Source organism: Pan troglodytes, chromosome 15 (assembly GCF_028858775.2).
Source record: "Pan troglodytes isolate AG18354 chromosome 15, NHGRI_mPanTro3-v2.0_pri, whole genome shotgun sequence".
Taxonomy (NCBI): Eukaryota; Metazoa; Chordata; class Mammalia; order Primates; family Hominidae; genus Pan; species Pan troglodytes.
In genome coordinates this window covers 62844236-62864360 of record NC_072413.2, presented here as the reverse complement: position 1 = coordinate 62864360, position 20125 = coordinate 62844236, and the positions used below count along the sequence as shown (strand labels likewise).

At 44.3% G+C, this 20125-nt stretch overlaps 1 protein-coding gene across 3 annotated transcripts in view; it reads left to right on the top strand.

Moving 5' to 3' along the window:
* Nucleotides 1-2218: 2218 nt before the first annotated feature.
* The window catches only part of SPTB (spectrin beta, erythrocytic), a 136987-nt gene continuing 119080 nt past the window's right edge, over nucleotides 2219-20125 (top strand). For 2 of the 3 annotated variants that reach the window (XM_024348751.3, XM_024348752.3), the window contains exon 1: nucleotides 2219-2441. The gene's annotated coding sequence lies outside the window, so the exon portion shown is untranslated. Of the gene's footprint in view, nucleotides 2442-2933; nucleotides 2955-20125 lie in introns of those variants that run through there. The other variant, XM_063793553.1, reaches the window with a different exon arrangement.

Here is a 20125-nt window from a genome sequence, read left to right as displayed (position 1 = left end):
AAGTACTGGGATTACAGGTGTGAGCCACCATGCCCAACCTTTCTCCCTTCTTTTATTCTCCCAATTTCTCATTCCTGGCCACAGAGATCTGTTCCCCTTTCCCTATTATTTGACAATGCCCTTTCCTCACTGCAAGCCTAAATTTCCTCTCTCCCTCAGTTCTGATTTATCATTTCACTTTAACTCTATTAGCTGTAAAGCATTTGGGGATGCTGTCAGGATAACACGCTCTGTAGCAAATGAGGTTGTATTGAATTATTTAGCTTTCAGCTAAAGTGGAGATAACTAAAGCAGCTGAGCTGGTTTGTAAAATGTTGGGGTAATCTGTCCGCTGATTTGGAGCTTTTATCATATTAATTTTTTCTTATGGTTGAAAATTATAAATTTTAAGGCTACAAAGAAAAATATGTATGCAACTATTTAGTTCAGTGCCACAGACCTATAGCTAAGGAATTATCTGGCTTGCATAGTATATAATTACGTAGCTGCAGAACCACCATTCTAGAGAACCATGAATTTATCTAATAAGTTTATTCATACAAGCTTTTAAAAAACCATAAATACATAATTTCTCTCCATTTTTTTCTAACAAAAATAGATGAAGGATTTCTTCTTGAGATATATAATAGTCTCAGCTTTTGAAGTTGGCCTGTTTTTCTTGAGCTTTCCTTGCCAGAATTTGACTTTTAAACATTTTTTTTCACAAAACAGAACTTTCTCTTTTTAACTCAGTAATAGACAAATGCATTCTTAAATGTTGTCAACAAAGGGGAGGAGGGGATCACTGCTAATCTATCGATGATCATGAATGTTTTTGTATCCTCTTTCCCATATTACTAGTGTCTCTTGGAAAATTGCGCTGTAATAAGGATCCAGCCAAGAGGAGGGTGGAGTGAAGAATTCTGTGGCTTTGTAATACCTGGGGCGTTTGTCCCACTCAGCACATCTCAGTGTCTAAATGCCCACCCTCAAGAAGTGGGACTGCAGCAGGAAGTGAAGTATCTTTGCATATGTTCAATATATAAACTAAACTCGAACATCTGGCAAACACCCCTTTCCTGGGTGAATTCTGGAAAACAGCACAATTATACTCCCAAGCAAATAACTCAGGAGTAAGACTGTTCCCTTGTTAAGAACACCAGGCAGCATCAGTAAAAGTTAAAACTTCTTCTGCATCTATGCGCTTTTAATCTCCACGGCCATTTCCATAATACCTGAGATTACCTGCGTTGATAGCTGGTGAGAAATCATCCCAGGCACCGCAGGTGGAGAAAAGAGATGAAAGCTACCTCAAGGCGTACACGTAAACCTTACTGAACAATGACCTTGTATCGTTAGAAAGTCAAGAAAATGTACTGCCTTGCAAGCTGCCGGTGTTCTGTTGAGTTTCTCTCCGGGGGCAACTCGGAGATGCTTTTTTGGCACCATCGGTTCTAGTATTTCCTCTGGCCTGCTGCGCCGCGCCTCATCCAGGCTTGTAGTGAGGCACCCCCACTCGCCCGGAGACCCGGGCCGGCCAGGAGGTGCCAATGGGCAGGTGTGGCAACCTGCCTGTTGATTACAGTCCCTACAATGTGCGAGCTCCTTGGGACTGCAGGCTGCGCGCCGCCAGCTTTGCCTGGTTCGTCCTGATTACACTAGGTTTTCGGGCAGAAACAGCGACACTGAGCTCGGGCTGGGGGTGGGGGCCTCGGGCCCAGTGCCCGCCCCCTGCCCTCCCACCGCCAGCCGAGAGAAGCCCGCCCGGGAGCGCGCTTTCTAATGCACCAGCCCCCGGGAACAATCTGTCCCTCCCAAACCCTCCACGGCGGGGGTTCACCTCCCGGGTACCCGCCGCGCCCACCCTATGGCCTAAATGTCTTTTCATATATTTTAAAAACCGAACTGTGTGCAGTGGGGATGCAGGGCGGGAAAGGCTGGAGGGCTCATTTTCGCCACCAGGCTTGCCTCTCCGGGCGCACGAATTAGGCCCGAGCTAGAGTCCAACCCCCTTCCCGCCTCAGGGGGCTCGGGGTGGCGCGGGGTTAGGGGCAATGAACGACGATGGAGGCGCCCCAGGCTCAGCGGCGGGCGGGGAGGCAGAGGCGGGTTCCAGGAGCCCGGCTGAGGCCCGGCAGGTGCCCCCAGGCGAGGAGGCTGATTGGCAGGTGCGTGAGTGGGTGGGGAAGGCGGGGGCTGGGCCTGGCGCTGCGGGAGGCTGCGGCCCCGCCTCCCCGCCCCCGCCGCGGGACTATCTGGTCCCGGCAGCAGCGATGTCCCCCGGCAGGAATGTCCCTCCTCAGATAATGTTATTTATATCTCTGGGCGGGTCCGCGGCTCGGCAGCACCAGGCGCCCGGCGGCCGCTGTGCCAGGAGCCCCGCGCTGCCCTCCTCCCCCTGCGCCGCCGCCGCCGCCGCCACCCCCGGGCTCGGGGTGGCCCCCGCTTCAGTCCCAAGGCAGGTGAGTCCCAGGAGGGCCCGGCGGCCAAGGAAGCTGGGTGCGGGTGCGCAAGGCTGGGACGCGCGGCGCCAGCTCAGAGGAGCGCTGGGCCCAGGGGGCGCCTGACGCGCAGGGCCCAGAGGACCGGGTGGGAGTCCAGCCCCGGTTGTCGGGCGTGGGGTGGGAGGGGTGCGGGGCCCAGGAAGCCCGGCAGCTGCGGCAAAGATCATCCCGGGACGCGGGAACGCGCGCGGGCGTCCGAGGCACTTGGTGCTAGCTTTGGAGAGCGGGATCCCGGAGAGTCCGTCACCCCGGGGCGCAGGGAGAGGGTGAAGGGGGTGCGTGTTCTCGTCCGCCTTCTCCAGGACCCCGGCCTGGGAGCGAAGGGGATTGCGCCTCTAGCCCGTCCGACCGCCGAGCTGCTGTCTGCCTTTTTCTGTCCTGCTTCTCAGCCTTGTAGCCGCTCATATCCCTCTTCTGGGGAACTTGGCTGCGCTCTCCTCGGGCCACCCAGCGCCCAGGCAGGAGGGACAGGTGAGGGCAGCAGAGGGGGCCGGGCCTCCGGGTGCTGGGAACCACCCAGAGAGTGACCCCGTGTAGACCGAGGGAGGAAAGATCCTAGTGCCCCAAGCCATACTTCAAGGACCCCTAGTCTTCCTCTCCCAAAGAGTTCCTCTCTTCCTCTAAGCTTCTCCAGGCTACTCTACCCTCACCCTCCTCTCCAGTTTCCCCTCTTGCTCTAACTTGGTCTTGAGAAATAGCAGAAAGTGGGAGAAATAACAGAAGCTGTAAAACAATCCCCGACTCCCACCAACTCATCCGTACTTCCCAGGCTGGGGAAGCAGCTGCGGGGCTGGAGTACTGTTTCCCTGACAACGAGCTTCAGGTAGGGCCTTGAGTTACAGCCTATTAATATCCAAACCACTGTTTTCAGTGAGCAATTAGAGGCGCCAGCCAGGAGTAAGGAAAATGAAAAGAAGCCACTGTTTTTTGTACATCTAAATTTTAGATGCATCAGATTGGGGGGTGGGGTGGGGGGATATAGTGACAGCCTTTTTGTACTGAGAATTTCTGTGGGGAGAGACTAGGCTGTCCCCTCCAGGTAGGAGGCAGTCATGCAAAACCCCTGCCTGGAGGTAGTCACGATCCGTATTTTAGTTTCTAAGGAAAGAGATTCAGGCGGCTCCCTAATGAGAGGAGTCTGCAAATCAAAGATTTTTAGGCACAGCTCAACTGTCCACTGTCCTATCCTTAGCTTCACAGATGGCTCTGAATTTTATTCTAGAATTCCCTCTTCGCCCACCCCTTCCCCCACTATAACCCAAGGCAGGTCATTTCTTATTTCAGGATCCAGCTTTTATTCTTTTGCTCTGAGTCCCAGGTTCCAAAATGCAATTGAAAACACCTTTTTTTTTTCTAAGTGCAAAATGATTGTTAATGTATGCTGAATGTCCAGCACCTGACACAGCTAGGCCTGTGCTTGCCTGCAGGCTTGCAGGCTAGCCAGGAAAGGGAATGTTAAACTTACATTGAAGAAGAGCCCACCAGCCTTGAAACCCACGAACTCCAGAGGTGGGTCATTTATAAAGAATTTTATCAAAAACTCTAGAGTAAAGCACCATTGAAAGACATAAACGCTCATGAAAATGTGGCTTTCAGACCCCTTAGCTGTTGCTCTTAGCTTTATCAGTGCCCCAGTGGCAATGATGGGGATGAGCCAGTCGTATTAATCTTGAGTTCTGGGAAGACTCAGAGTCCACTCATGGAATTGTAAGCACCCAAGGACTCCCAGGCATCCAGGATGGGCCTTGTAGCACAGGCGTATCAAGTTCTCCTGAGCGGCTTGCCCAGAAGAGAGTTGGGATACCACCTTTGGCTCTGATCAATGCTTCTTCCAAGTGTTCTGAAGGTGTCCTATAGCAGAACGCCCGCTAGATGACTAGTTTTGGGGGTGAAGGTATGACAGGAGCAAGACTCCTACCTGGGATCACATTTGGCAAAATAAAAATGAGTATTTTAGGCAAGCTAGGTGTGAATGACAGTTTTGAACTAAAGTCAAAATTTGACAGATCTGCTGCAGCTCTGGAAACAAACTGTTTTTGGTAAATAATAATAGCTTTTATTCTGTCTTTTATGTTGTTGTACCCAGTACCTGGATGGTAGTGGAACCTCAGTTAACCTTTGTTGAATGAATGAGGAAACCAACAAATGAATGCTCAGCGTTTTCTCTGTATTATCCAATTTAATTGTCATGGTAGCTCTATAAGGTAGCTCATATCAACATTTTAAGCCCACCAGCCTTGAAACCCACGAACTCCAGAGGTGGGTCATTTATAAAGAATTTTATAAATTCTTTATAAAATTTCCTGTAAGGAAACCTGTAAGGAAACAGGTTCAGGAAGATTAAATAACTTGCCTCATATTACCCAGCTAATGAGAGATGGGTCCAGGATTCAAACTCAGTTTGTTTGGTTCTACCTTCTTTTTAAGGTTAGACACTCAGCAGGGAATATAGAGTACAAGTTGGGAAGATTTGACTGTTTGTCTTCTAGCTTCATAATCTTCATTCCCAGGACCTCAGGTAAAAGTTCTGCTTATATCAGAGGAGCTTAAAAAATATTATCTGAAGATAATATTGGGCATTTATTTGCTCAGAGGTTCTTAGCCTTACCTATTATTTTCAGGTCATTGTTTCAAGGACAGAACTATAATTTTGGCAGGAGTCAAAGCATGGATTTTTTTTTTTTTTTTAAAAGAACAGATTTTCCTTTCAGTCCTGGAAGTGGCCAGGAGGGCTTGATGATACATAGGGACAGTGTGATAGGACAGAGGATGGCTATAAAAAATTCATGAGGCAAACACTATTGGAGAGGGAAGGGATTCTGGAGGTCACTGAACCCAGCCTTCCATGTGCATACTTACTGGCTTAAAGGCAAGACCTAACTGAATGTACCTGATCATTGATGTGTAGCTATGGCACCCACACTTCTTATTACTCGAGTTCATTTCTTTCCTGTCTCACTCTCAAGGCCAATATGGTTTATTTCCTGAAGTTCTGCCTAACCAAACTACTGAGATTTTATTTCCTTTGGAGGAGATTATGAGAGGATGTGTTTTTAATATCTAGTCCTTTCATTTTAGTGCAATCTTTAAAAAAAGGTACTGAGGATAAGCAGGAGAGAAGGCAGTCTCAGGCTTTAAACTCTAAACTGTTCTATAATCTCCCTCATTGCTTGTAAGGTGTACACATGTATACATTTTAAAACAATAGTTATACACATTACGATCTAGAGACAAGAAATCTTAAGTAATTATGTCCATTTTTGGGAGGCATGGGGAAGGACTTTAGAGAACTGTTGAGACCGTCAGATACATGTTTTAACCTAAACCCAATCACCAAATTGTTCTTGAAGAGCAGCACTTTAATTTCAAAATCAAACACAAAATTTTACTGTCTGCTCAAGACCTAAAAAGGTAGGAAACATGACCAGTGGGAGATTTAAAGTAGAGATGGGGTTTCACCATGCTGGTCAGGCTGGTCTCAGGAGTTCGAGACCAGCCTGGCCAAACCTATCTCTACTAAAAATACAAAAATTAGCCAGGTGTGGTGGTGGGCACCTGTAATCCCAGCTACTTGGGAGGCTGAGACAGGAAAATTGCTCGAACCTGGGCGGTAGAGGTTGCAGTGAACCGAGATCGCGCCACTGCACTCCAGCCTGGACAATAAAGTGAGATTGTGTCTCAAACAAACAAACAAAAAATTGATATAAAAAAGCCAGGTATAGTGGCTTATGCCTATAATCCCAGTTACTTTGGAGGCTAAGGGAGGAGGATTGCTTGAGCCCGGGAGTTAGAGAGGCTGAACTATGAGTGTGCCACTGTACTCCAGCCTGGACAACAGAATGAGGTGCCATCTCTAATTCATGAATTAATTAAAAAGTGATTTAAAATATGTTTCTTTGTTATGGAATTTTAAAGTTATAGAATTTAAAAAAATAACCTCAGACCTACAGATTAACATTTATCAATGAACTTGGGAAGATCAAGAGTGAAAATAACTGTGCTATGTGGGCTGATGAGAAATTTGATTATATAATGAGGACTGGCAAGGAAGTTCATGGATACTGGGTTCTGAAAACACATGGATATCACAAGCCAAAAATGACTGTGGAAAGAAGAATTTTATCTTTGAAGTAGCTTGTATTGACTCAGTTGATTTTAACAGACAGATCGTAGGTTACTCCTCTGTTTTAGATAAGAAATCTGAGGAGGAAGAGTAGATGCAGTGGTCTGTGTGCCAGAATCATCATGTGGCATTTGCTGGGTTTATCACAGAGATGCTTCCTTCTTCACCCCATTAGGTGAAGGTCACCTGTTTTGGAGATGGAGATAGTGATTGAGGAAGAGCGTAGGAGGCAGTCAGGAGAATTAACTGTCAGATCTGGCTCTGCTCACGGATTGCCAACTCCCCTTGGTAAATATTTAGAAAATGCCATAGTGTGTTTCCCTCTGTTGCTGCGTGTATTTCTTAATTCACAGCCAAGTGATCCAAATTCTTCCATTTTCAGCTAGCCTCAGCTGAATATCAAACCACCAGGGGATCCCTAGCCTTTATAGCTCACGTAGTCTTAGAGGTAGTCATAGACAGAAAATGCTTCCTTAATGAATTGTCTGGCTAGCTTATCAAATTCCCAGACCACCTTTCATTTTTCTCTTTCCTTTTCCTGGTTGCAGGAAATATTACGAAGCCCTCTTCTTCCTACCTCAGCAAGCCCTTCTCAGGCTTTGCCATAATGTTTTATTTCCACATCATACCTGTGCAGACCTGGCTGAGGGTAGAATTACAAGGGCAATTAAAACTCAGCATATATCATGTGAGCAGTGGGGGCAAAAGTGGGCTTCCTTTCTTTCATTTGAATGTTATAAATTTAGCGAGTGAAAAGGCACAGGGCTGAAAAAAAAATAGGCTTTGCATTGAACCAGGCTCAGATCATCCAGGATATTTATGAAGAGACTAACGGCACCTTGATAGCTAAAGAACAATAATTGCTTCGAATTATAGTCAATTTAGGAGTTTCCACCATTGTGAAAAGGAGAAGAAACTTGAATAATTCCGAAAATGAATACTTTGAAAATATTTTCCATTTGTACCAGACTTAAATATGGGTGTGTCTCACTTGAGAATGTATAGCAATTCAAATAAAACAAAGCATACTTTAAAGGCATAAATTATGTGGACCAGAAAGAAGTCTGTAACCTTATTCTGTCCCTCTTTTGAGTCCCAGCCTGTTTCTAGAAGAACCCTAGGAGTGGTCAATTAGCTTCATCTTCCAGTATATTTCCAGAAGGGTGGAAAAGCAAGAAAAGGCCTTTCATAATACTGACTTTGAGTCATAAGTCATAGAGAGTTAGAGGTAGAAAGGCCCGAGAAAGAATTGAGGTGTATTCAAAAAGAGCAGACATTGGGTGTCTACCATGTGTCTTACACTGTTATGTGCTGAAGACACACAAAGAGATCAGATGGAGAATCACTGATCTGGTGCGAAAATGGCCTTGCAAACAAGCAGTGATTCAACAGGATGCCTGAGAGAGAGGGTGTACAGGAGGAAACATCTCATTCAGATTGGGGAATGAGAAGACCTTTGAAAGTGCCTAGGATTTCCATAATGGAAGAAGGGAGGATGAGGGGGCCTGCGAGTGGGGGTTTAGGAAATTGCCCAGCACAGACAATAAAGCATGATTAGGTTAGGGGATGAAGCGTAGTTCCACATGGCGGAAGTGTGACCAGAAAGGTGGTTGGGGTTCAGCCTGTGAAGAAGTTTGAGCCACTGGAAGTTTTTAAGTCATAAAGGGGTGTGATGAAATCTTTGTTGACAAAGCTCACCAGTGGCAGTGAAGAGAAAGTGAATTAGATCCCAGCCAGTACAAGATGATGATCACAGATAACTATAGTCCACTCAATTTTCAGCATGCCTTTGTCTACACATCATCTTATTTTATCTTATGATGAGCATGTGAAGGGAAGATCTGATTATTCCTGGTTTCCAGTTACAAAACAGGATTAGAAATGTACATTTATATACTCAATCTCCCTCTAGTAGTTTATTCCAAAACCTGACTTTGACCCAGTTGCCTAGTTCTGAGGCTGGGGCTGTTTCCAGGTCTTCTCAGTGGAGTAATTGAATATTCTGGGCCTTCTGGTTGAGACCGCGGTTGCTTTTTTTCTTCAGCAGAATATTCCACATAAGTTCATTGGTTCTGGAGAGAAGACACTTGTTAATGGTATTACCCTTTACCATAGCCACAGAACCTCAAGAATGGCCCTCCAGAGTATGCACAGATGCTGTTCCAAAGCATGAATTAATGGATTCTCAGTAGCATGCCATAGATAAATGAAGGATTCATCTGCCCGTTAATTGATGTTTTGGGTTTTTCATTCCTTTACCCCAAATTTACTGGGCATTATTGTGCTTATGCTTCATTTTGGACTTCAGCAGCCTCTTTTTGTCCAGTGATCTTGAGGGCCTTGATTTGTATGTCAGTCTTCAACAAATATTTACTGAGCTCTCATTTAATTTGCCAGACATGCTGTAGGCCCAGGGAATGTAACAGTGAATGTGGCAAAAATGTCTGAAGTCATAGAGTGCACATTATAGTTGGGGGAGAGAGGAACTAAATGACAAGCAACAGACAAAAATATATATTGTAATTTCAAGTGCTAAAAAGAAAAATAAAGCAATATGAAGGGAAAGAAGGGTGGTTCTACTATTTCAGGTAGGGTGGTTGGGAAAACACTATCTGATGGGGCTTCATTTGGGCTGAGACTCAAATGAAGTGGGGAGAGAGGCATGGGATGTTTGGGAGAAGAGATTCAGGTTGAGTGGTAGTCTGTTCTCACACTCCTAATAAAGACATACCAGAGACTGAGTAATTTATAAAGGAAAGAGGTTTAATTGAATCACAGTTCAGCATGGCTGGGGATGACTCACAATCATGGCAGAAGGCAAAGGAGGAGCAAAGGCATGTCATACATGGTGGCAGGCGCGTGTTCAGGGGAACTGCCCTTTATAAAACCATCAAATCTCATGAGACTTATTCACTATCATGGGAACAGCACAGGAAAACCCACCCCCATGATTCAGTTACCTCCCACCGGGTCCCTCCCACGACATGCAGGGATTATGGGAGCCGCAATTCAAGATGAGATTTGGGTGGGGACACAGACAAACCATACCAAATGGGAAGCCCCCAACGTGGGGCCACTGCTGTGTCCATGCAATAGCAAAGAGGCCAGTGTGGCCTGAGTGCAGGGTGTCATGGGGAGAGCTGACCACAGTGCTGGAGAGAAAACCGGGTCTTGATGGTGCAGGCTTTGTGACCTTTGAGTTTTAGTCCAAGTGTCATAGGAAGCCACTGGAAGTTGTGGGCAGGGGAGTGACTTGTTCGGATTTGTGTCTCAAGCAGATCTTTCTGGCGGCCCTAAGGAGGATTGATTGTGGGGCACAAGAGTGGGGCAAGGAGTCCCATGAAAGCTACCGCGGTGGTTCAGGACTGAGAGGATGGATCAGGATGATAGTCCTGGTGAGATGCAGTTGGGTTCTGAGTATAGAGATTATGAGATTTGGATATAGAGGATGAGAGAAAAAGAATAAGATGATTCCATTGTTTTTGGCCTGAACAACTGGATGAACAAAAAGGTCGTTTACTGAAATGGTGATGTATTTTATCAAATGTACCATGGGCTATTTTTTTTAATTTCTGTTTTTGTCGAGGTGTTGACTTGGAATAGTCTTGGCAGACTTTTCATTTAAATACACCAAAAAGGAGATGTTTTTATTTTGGGATGATTCATGACATCTGTTTGAAGCGAAGCTTTAGATGTGCTGTGTACTTTGTACTGTTACTTTTAGATCAGTCCCACAACGTTTATACTATGTGATGGAGATTAAGATATGGGAGAAACAAGATTGAAATATATTTCACTTTATTTTTAGAAATGTTTTGAATTGGCTAGTTAAAGCCCAAATATTTTTTGATGCTTCCTGGTTGTCATATTTAAAAAACTTTTTAAATTATAAAATAAATTCACGTACGTGGTTAAAACATATATCCATATTATACAAGGGTATACAATGAAGAGTAAAAGTCTTCTCCTAACTTCAGCCCTATTTCTAAGAAGGTACCACTGTCAACAGTTTCTGTGTATGCTTTGAGAAGAATTCCATTCATGTGCAAGCATTTGGCCTGATACATTTTAAAGTCATAGCTTTAAGCTAGCAGCACCACGTGTTTGGTTTCAGATTTAGTAGACTTTGTAGTCACCTTGGTAGCCCTCAAGTTAAGCGACCTGGAGTCCACTTTCTATCAACTAAGGATCTCCCTCTCCAAACCATCCCACACTGAACCACTGTGTTCATCATATAACACCCCTTCTCAAAAGCCACCAGTGGTTCTTCTCTGGGTAGAGGTAGAAATCCAAACTCATAAAGTTGGCTTTTAAGAGCCATTGTATTCTGGCACCAGTCTCTTTTTCCTACTCTTTTACCACTTTCCATCACAAACCCTATTCTTAAACTAAGTTTGTCCACTTCTGCTTACTGAGTCCTGAACATTTCTCCCAGATTTGGAGTGTTTTCCATCAGAACCTGGGTTCGAGGCTGTATCTTCGTCCTGGAACACTCCACTCCACAGTAATCTCTCCCTTCTTCAAACTTGCTAAATTAGAGCTAGATACATGCACCCTATTTGAACATAATCACAAATTCTTTTATTATTATTGACTTTCTTTGTATATGTGTATTATTTGCTCAAATATATGCGACATAAATTTTACCATTTTAACCATTTTTAAGTGTACATACAGTTCAGTGGCATAAGCACGTTCACATTGCTGTGCAGCCATCACCATCATCCCTCCCCATCATCATGAAAAAGATGGACTTTTTTCATCTTCCAAAACGCAAGCACTGTGTCCACTAAACACTAACTCTCCATTCCCTCTCCCTCCATCTGTCTATGGACACTTGGGTTGCTTCTACTCTTGCCTATTGTGAATAATGCTGCTGTGAACATGGGTGGGCAGATATCTCCTTGAGACCTTGCTTTCACTTCTTTTGGACATATACCTAGATGTGAAATTGCCGGATCACATAGTAATTCTATTTATAATCTTTTAAGGAACCCGTCCATGCAATTTTAATATTTCCCCTTGGTATTTAACATCTCCAAAGGGAAGGGCAAAAATTTATTATCCTCATTTTGGGGGCCAAACTGAACTTCAGAAGTGTTTATTTCAGAACACTGTCTTTGGGTGATAGTTGGTCATCAAAGTTCTTGAATTTGTTCATTTATTAGTGTACCTATTTTTAGATTGTAGACTTTTAGAGGACAGGCAGGAGATGTTTAATTTGCTTTGTAGAGCATGTAGCCCAAGCTCAGGTGGGGAAGGGTGTAAATATTATGCGATGTTTTATTTCAGCTAAAAAATATCCTTGAGCTGGATGACAAGAGTCTGGGTTGCTTCCAGCTCCTTTCCTCTTGCTGTTTGCCCTTGGGTGAAGAACTTCCTCTTTCTCTGACTTTTTTTTTTTTTCAGGGCTTTTTGTGTGTGTGATTGTGATGGTGCCTTAACATTTATTATTATCCTTAAAATTTTCCTTGTGGATTCCTCTGTAAAACTTACATGTTGCCTTCTCTTTGTAACCTTGCCTGACAGCCCCTCTTCCTTACCAGGTCCTGGGGTAGCGCTGATTGCTTCCTCCTTTGTATTTTTACAGTACCCTTTTCACTCCTTTCTTACAGGTGGATCATCTTGTTTTGTAATTGTCAACTTGCCTTCTACACTGTTAGTTCAAGCTTCTTGCAATGGGGAACTGAGTCTCATGCTTAAAAACAAAACAAAACAAAACCTCTGCACCTAGAGCCATGTTTTATACATGGAGGGGAGTGGCTCAGAAATATTTGTTGATTAAAAAATTAGGCTGGAAACATCAGCTCATGCCTATAATCCCAGCACTTTAGGAGGCTGAGGTGGGCAGATCGCTTGAGCCCAGGAGTTTGAGACCAGCCTGGACAACATAGCAAGACCTGTCTCTACAAAAATTAAAAAAAAAAAAAAAAGCAGGGCATCGTGGCACGTGCCTGTAGTTCCAGCTACTCAGGAGGCTAAGGTGGGAGAATCAAGTGAGCCCAGGAAGTTGAGGCTGCAGTGAGCCGTGACTGTGCCACTACCTTCCAGCTTGGGTGACAGAGTGAGACCCTGTCTCAAAAAAAAAAAAAAAAAAAAAATTTTTTTTAAATCTGACCAAGCACAGTGGCTCACACCTGTAGTCCCAGCTGTTTAGGAGGCTGAGGCCAGAGGATTGCTTGAGCCCAGGAGTTCAAGGCTGCAGTGAGCTACGATCATGCCACTGAACTCCAGCCTGGACTACAAAGTGAGACCCCATCTCAAAATAAATATATTAATTAAAAATTTAAAAAAGAATAAAGAATCATGTGGCCAGTTAGCTCAGTTGGTTAGAGTGTGGAGCTCATAAAAAATTAAAGAATGAATGTTTGAAATTACACGTAACTAAGTTCATATAATTTTAACTTGGATACAAGGCATTGTTATGCTAATGAGTTTATTATAACAGTAAGTCAACATTTATTGAGAAAGTTATGTGGTAAGCACTATGCTGAGAGTTTTCATGTGTATTTATTATTTACAATCAGACTTGGAAAAGTTAACTTACCCATGAATACCCACCGAGTAAGGTAATAGCTGGACTTGAACCCATGTGTGTTTATTCTAGAGTGCTTGCTTTGAACCACTGTGCCTGCTCATATTGGGGTGGAAGCCAACACTACATGACTCTTAATTCTCAGTGTTTCTTTTTTTTTTTTTTAATCCTGCATCTTTAATGGTTTGAAATTACAGAGGTAATTAGTTGCATACCTTTATATATTGCTTTATATTTGCAATGACTAAACCTAATAGACTTGAATCCCCTTATTAGCTTTTAATAAATAATTAATGTTCTGATTCCTACTTCCAATGTAGTTATTTGACATCTGAGGATGGAGATGCTAATTAGTACTGCACAATATACCCACTCTCATAAGGCAGCTGTACCAAAACCGCTTTAGAAAAGGTCGGAATTATTGTCAAATGCAATAGCCTCCTTCCATACCCGAGGTTTCCAACTTCTCCACAACATTTGACCAGTCTCCCATTGAACCTCTGCCCTCTCTGGGCTTCTGTGACCTGGGCCCTCCTTTTTTCCCTCGTAGCTTGTTTACCACTGCTGCTGCATTTGCTGCTGTTCCTTCCTCTCTGCCAGCTTTTACTTGTTGGGATTGCCAATAGGTCTGAACCTTTATCTCTAGTCTGACCTCCTCCTCAGTCCCAGATCAGCTTCACAGCAGTCTGCTGCTGTCCTTATTTGCTTCTGTAGAGATGTCTCAAGCTCACCATGTCATCCTGGGACTTCTCGCCTCCCTTCTTCACTCCAAATCTGCTTTTCTGCCTTGTTTTTTTTAATAGCTAGGTTCATGTTGTCACCATCACCCCAAGTAAGAATCTCACACCATTTTTGGTCTTTCTTTTCCCCCCCATACTTCCACATCTACTTGGCTGCTTGTTTTTCCTCTAAAATTTTCAAATTAGTTTCTTTCTTTTAATTTCCACTGTCACTATTCTTATGTTTGAATAATAATTGGCCTTTAGGCCTTCAGTCTCTACCTTTCTAACCCATCCCACACCCTGACCTCAGAATTATTTTTAAAAACCTAAGTCTGACTGAGTCATTCTACTGCTTTAAAACCCTCAATGGTTCCCCATTGCCCCAAAATGAAGTGTAAAGGGGCAGGCACGGGCCTCCACAATCTGTTCCGACCTCTCTTCCTAGCTTTATTCCTTCTCCATTATCTTGCCTTGGATGCTTGGGACTTGCTCAACTTCAGGCTCATTTTCCTGCCTCCATGACTTTGCTGCCACTTTTTCTATGCCTAGAATCTTTCTTCTCTTTCCTCAGCCATGAACTCTTTTTTTTTTTTTTTTTTTTTGAGACAGAGTCACCCTGTTGCCCAGGCCAGAGGGCTGGAGTACAGTGGCATGATCTCGGCTCACTACAGCCTCCACCTTCCGGGTTCAAATGATTCTCCTGCCTCAGCCTCCCGAGTAGCTGGGATCACAGGTGCCCGCCACCATGCCCGGGTAATTTTTGTATTTTTAGTAGAGACGGGGTTTCGCCATGTTGGCCAGGCTGGTCTCGAACTCCTGACCTCAGGTGATATGCCCGCCTCGGTCTCCCAAAGTGCTGGGATTACAGGCATAAGCCTCCGCACCCAGCACAGCCATGAACTCTAACACATATATGCCTTAAGACCCCCATCAGCTATAACCCCTATTTGAAGCTCTCCTGAAACTTCTTTCCCTCTTCTGTGACCCCAGAAGACACACATTCCTTCCTCTTTTGCTGTCCACGCTGTAGCCTGGCTGGTCATGGACAGACCTGACTCACCTCTAGATTATGAGTTCCTTGAGGAAGAGACAGTGTCTGATGTCCTTGGGGACACTCGTGCCCAACTCAGGGCCTGGCTTATGTGCAGTGCTCAAGAAACAAGTTGAATTGGGTGATAGAGGGAGGTTTCAAGAATATTAGGCACTGTAAATAATCCAGAAATTAATGACCTATAGAAGATTATGAAGAGGGGCTAATGGAAGACACTATGGATGGGACGGAGGTGAGGAGGGAAGAGGATTGCTTTAGACTTGAGTGGAGGCTGTCTTCCACCTCTGTATTCTCCACTGTTTCCCATTTATCGGAGGAACAAGTAACGGCTGATTTTAACTTACATCGTCAGATATGTCTATTGCTAGAAAAATTTATTCATCCAGAATACAGTCACTCCCACCTCATTTTTCAGTGAATGTTTGAAGCTGACCCTCAGAATGCAGCTATGAAAGGCTCTTTGAGTGGGTGTTTCAGATCCACGGACACAAGATTTGTTTCATAACAATAAAGAGTTAAGAAAAGCACTTCAGAAAAAAAAGACTGAAAATTCCTGTATAGAGGTTTTATTTTTCTGGGTACAGTTAATCTGTTTATTGTTTGTCCTTAAGGCATGTCAAAGTAGGAACTACCTTGTAATATATTACAGTATTTTTTGGTTGGCTTGTTCTGCCCTCATTTCTGCCTTACCCGGACAAAAAGTGAGCCTCACCAATGGCCGGACTCACCCGAATTCTGCTTGCTCAGGCCTCTGAGCATGTTTTGTTCCTTTCAACAAAACTCTCTGTCATGGATGCACTCCCACTGCAATCCAGCCGCTCTCTTCTCCTGCCTCGTCCTGCACCCAGTGACTGATAGGAGCTGGTATTTAACTTCCAGAGGCGGTGAGTGGAGCTACGAGGCCTCTGAGTATGTGGTGGGGTCTGAGATGAGCTGATAAGCGGAAGGCCCTCAAAGGCCTTGGCAAGATGTGCCTGGGATAAAGAAGGGCAGGGGACAAAGTTAGGCCTTGTGAGAGGGACCTGAGGGCAGCGAGACAGAGGAACGGGCTTGGCCAAGACAACTGAAGACCCCATTGAGCTCTTATGGGTGTCCTGAGGCCAGCGATAAGCAGACAGCAGTCAGCACACTGGATGGAGAGCTGACAGTGAGGGTGGGATAAACAACTAGCAGCTTCTAGAAGCTCTGGAATGTCATGAATGCTAGTGATCATCACCCCATCTCGAGGATTACTAGGTGCCATAGTGAAGGTCACCAGTAGGCTGACTACTAGTTAGTGGCCTCACTGCATGCTCTTCGAGTGAACAGTCTTATTCATTTCATAGATGTTTTACTTTGTGGTATTTTAGCCACACCATGGTCTCTGTTTTTCTCATTTAAAATCCAGGTTGCTGCTTATAGAGTCAGTAGAGCAGGCTCTGCCTTTCTCTGCAAGGTGGGTGTTTACATTCTGTAACCGCTTTCTGGAACTGTTAGGAAATCTTGATGCCCAAATGTTCAACCTAAACTTGACGCAGGAGGGTTCTTCACTGTGTGAAGTGATGGGAGGAATGAAGGTGTTCGCAGGTACGGGGAGTGAAGTAAGATGGTAGAATCAAAGCAGCTGCTCTGGGAGAGGAAGCCAGTATCCTCTGCAAGGCAGAGACCTATACCCGTGAGGGCAAACTGGGTCATTTGTGTTTCAAAGCTGTGCGAAGTCACTTTGCCCAGGAGACTGAAAGAGTACTCCATGGATCCAGGCTAGCCAGGCCCTTCTTACCATGGTCGCTGGTGAGCCCAGTGGGTGCATGGTAGAGTTGGTACTCAGTACAGTGTCCTCAATGTAGCAACTCCATTGGCAGCCTCGGTTTAGCTGCTCTCACCGCATCTGACCCAGAAAACGCTCAGAAAATGACTGCAGTGAAACGCATCTTCAAGGTGAAGCTTTCAGTCCAGGTGGGGGAGGGATGCGGAGTTGATCCCAAGGGTTCAATACTTCTAAATATGCTGGGAGTGAGCTTTGTTTATGCTCTGACCCAGAGGAAGTCACTTTACATCTCACCCTGCTTCTACCAGCGTAGAGTGCCTTCTGCTTGTTTTGCATAAGCTGTGTGCCTCCTCTGCAGAAGAGGCACAGAATGAATTGGGAGCTATAAAACTCCTGGCAGTCGTAATTCTTTGTGAGCAGCAGAGTCTGGTGAGCAGTGTATTTTGTTGGCAAGTGATCATTACAGTCTATACTTGGTTTCTCTGTCTGTAAGACAGTGGGAATGCTTTCTCACTGAAATGTGAAGGGGGTCAAAATGAAATCGTGTATACATTGTCCTTTCTCTAAGACCTGATGCTTAAAGCATCAAGACTCATCAAAGAGAGATGTTATATAGATAAAATCTACTCCAAGCATCTTGCAAACATTATGTAATGGAAATTGTCCCTGAAGAGCATCTTGTTCAGCTCCCTTATTTTACCAATAAAGGAGATCCAGAGGGGAGTTATTGGCATGAGCTTGCATAGTCAGTGCAGGACTCTTGAGTGAAACCCTGGTCTCCTGATCCATGGCCCAGACCTTCTTTCCTGCCTGTATCTCTCCTTCCCTCTCCTTCTTCATCTTCTATAACTTTTTAAAAACCAGTTTTTAGAAATTATAACACGAACATGTTATTTTTACCCAGGGTAAAAATAATTCAGACAGTACCAAAGAGTATAAATGGCACTCCTAGACTTATTACTGCGAAGAGGCACAGGTAACAACTATTAACAATTTCTTGTCTATTCTCTAGAGATTTTCCAGGCACATGTAGACATATACACATAGATACAGATATGTGTTTGTGTAGGTATATATATGTATCTATGTGTATGCTGTGGTCATTTATTTTTTCATACTACATTGTAACTTGTCCTTTTGGCTTAATGATGAAACACCTTGGACGTCTTTCCATATTAGGACATAGAGGTTTACCTCTTTCATTTTTCTGTTTTTGAGATGGGGTCTTGCTCTGTTGCCCAGGCTGAAGCGCAGTGATGCCATCATAGCTCACTGCATCCCTGAACTCCTGGGCTCAAGTGATTTTTCTGCCTCAGCCTCTTATGTAGCTAGGACTACAGGCATGCACCACCACACCTGGCCTTTTTTTTTTAAGAGATGAAGTCTCATTATGTTGCCCAGGCTTGTCTTGAACTCCTGGGCTCAAGTGATCCTCCCGCCTTGGCCTCCCAAAGTGTTGGGATTACAGGCATGAGCTACCATGCCTGGCCTGACCTATTTCATTCTTATCAGCTGTGTAATATCTTATGCTCCTTCTATTTCTTCATGATGAGTTTCAGAATTATAAGCAGCACCATGGAATTTGAGTCCTGAATTCATGATGCCAAAGTAATAATATGAGAAATCTGAGACTCTGCTTCTATTTGCTGATGCTATGTACTTATGGGCCCCTGTCATATGCCAGCGCCATGCTAGGGCTTCAAATACCTTCACTCATTTAATTCTCACAATAGTCCATTCAGTGTGATATTGTAATTGCCATTTTACTGATGAGGAGGCTAAGGCTAGTCAAGCGAAGTTTGCTTTGATTCACACAGTCAATTAAGTGCCTGACTTCAGATTTATAGCCAGATCTACTTGACCCAAAAGCCGATGCTATTCTCACTGTCTGAAATCTAGGACACTAGGGAGAATGGTTATGGTGAATTGAAACCAAGCATTTTTTAATGGCTTTCAAGTTTGGCTAGTTAAGACCTAGAATCTACTATGTGCACAGCAATGACATGGAGGACCAAGTAGCGGTGGAGCAGAGACAGAAATGATGCAGGGAGGTGGGGACAAGAAGCAGCTGCTCCTCAGGACATGTTATTGCCTGTTATATGCTAGGCTGCGTGGAAAACAAAGAGGTCATTGGCTAAGGCACAGTTCTCTGCTCTTGAGAGGTTTGTAGCATGACACAAAGTGGAGCCAGGTAGGTGCCATTGTGGGGCTGGCTGCAGAATGCTCCAGGGTCTACACAAGCTTGTTTAACCCATGGCCTGGGGGTGCATGTGGCCCAGGGCAACTTTGAATGTGGCCCAACATAAATTCATAAACTTGTAAAAAACGTTATGAGAATCTTTTGCAATTTTTTTTTTCGCTCATCAGCTATCATTAGTGTTAGTGTATTTTATGTGTAGCCCAAGACAATATTCCAGTCCAGCCCAGGAAAGCCAAAAGATTGGACACCCCTGGTCTACAGGAAGCCAAGATTGGTTTCGACCAGGGACCCAGATCTTGGGGCACCATCAAAACTTTCTAACAGGGGAGTGACATACAACCAGCTATGTTTTAGGACACCCTGCAGAAATATAACAAAGGACTCAAGAGGGTCTAAACCAGGGCAGTAGGAATGGAAGGGAGGTGGTGAATTCAAGAGCTTCTGAGAAGTCAGAGTATCTGGTATCTGTACTTTCTATGTGAGGTAGGATCCAGCGTCAGTATTTTCAGGCCCTACCACATAAAGGACCAAAGATATTCAAATTTGCCAATATCCCATATTAAATATCATGGGGTGTGTTTTTTTGTTTGTTTGTTATTGTTGTTTATTTGTCTTAGCTTTTTGTTTGTTTTGTGACAGAGTCTCACTGCAACCTCCACCTCCTGCGTTCAGGTGATTCTCCTGCCTCAGCCTCTCTAGTAGCTGGGATTACAGGCGCCCAACACCACGCCCAGCTAATTTTTCGTATTTTTAGTAGAGACGGGGTTTCACCATGTTGGCCAGGCTGGTCTTGAACTCCTGACCTCAGGTTATCTGCCCACCTCAGCCTCCCAAAGTGCTGGGATTACAGTTGTGAGGCACCGCGCCCAGGCCACCACCTTAAGTGCCAGTGGACACAAAATTAAGATCATATAATCAAAATTAAGAATAATTCTAAAATCCTTTCAAATATTTCCAAGAACAAAAATGTTTTTACAGAGATGGGGTCTCACTATGTTACCCAGGCTAATAAAACATTTTTGTTCTCGGAAATATTTGAAAGGATTTTAGAATTATTCTTAATTTTGATTATATGATCTTAATTTTGTACTTATAGTATTTTTCAAGTCTTAAAGCATTTTTGCAGGTTCTTAAAAAACTTGTAGGTGTGTGGTGCCCACTGGCACTTGAGGGGAGGGAGAGAGCCGCTGAGAGTGGCTGGAGTTTTCTAGCTCAGGTATCTAGGAGGTTGCTGTTGCTAATTTACTGAGATTAAAGTCTTAAA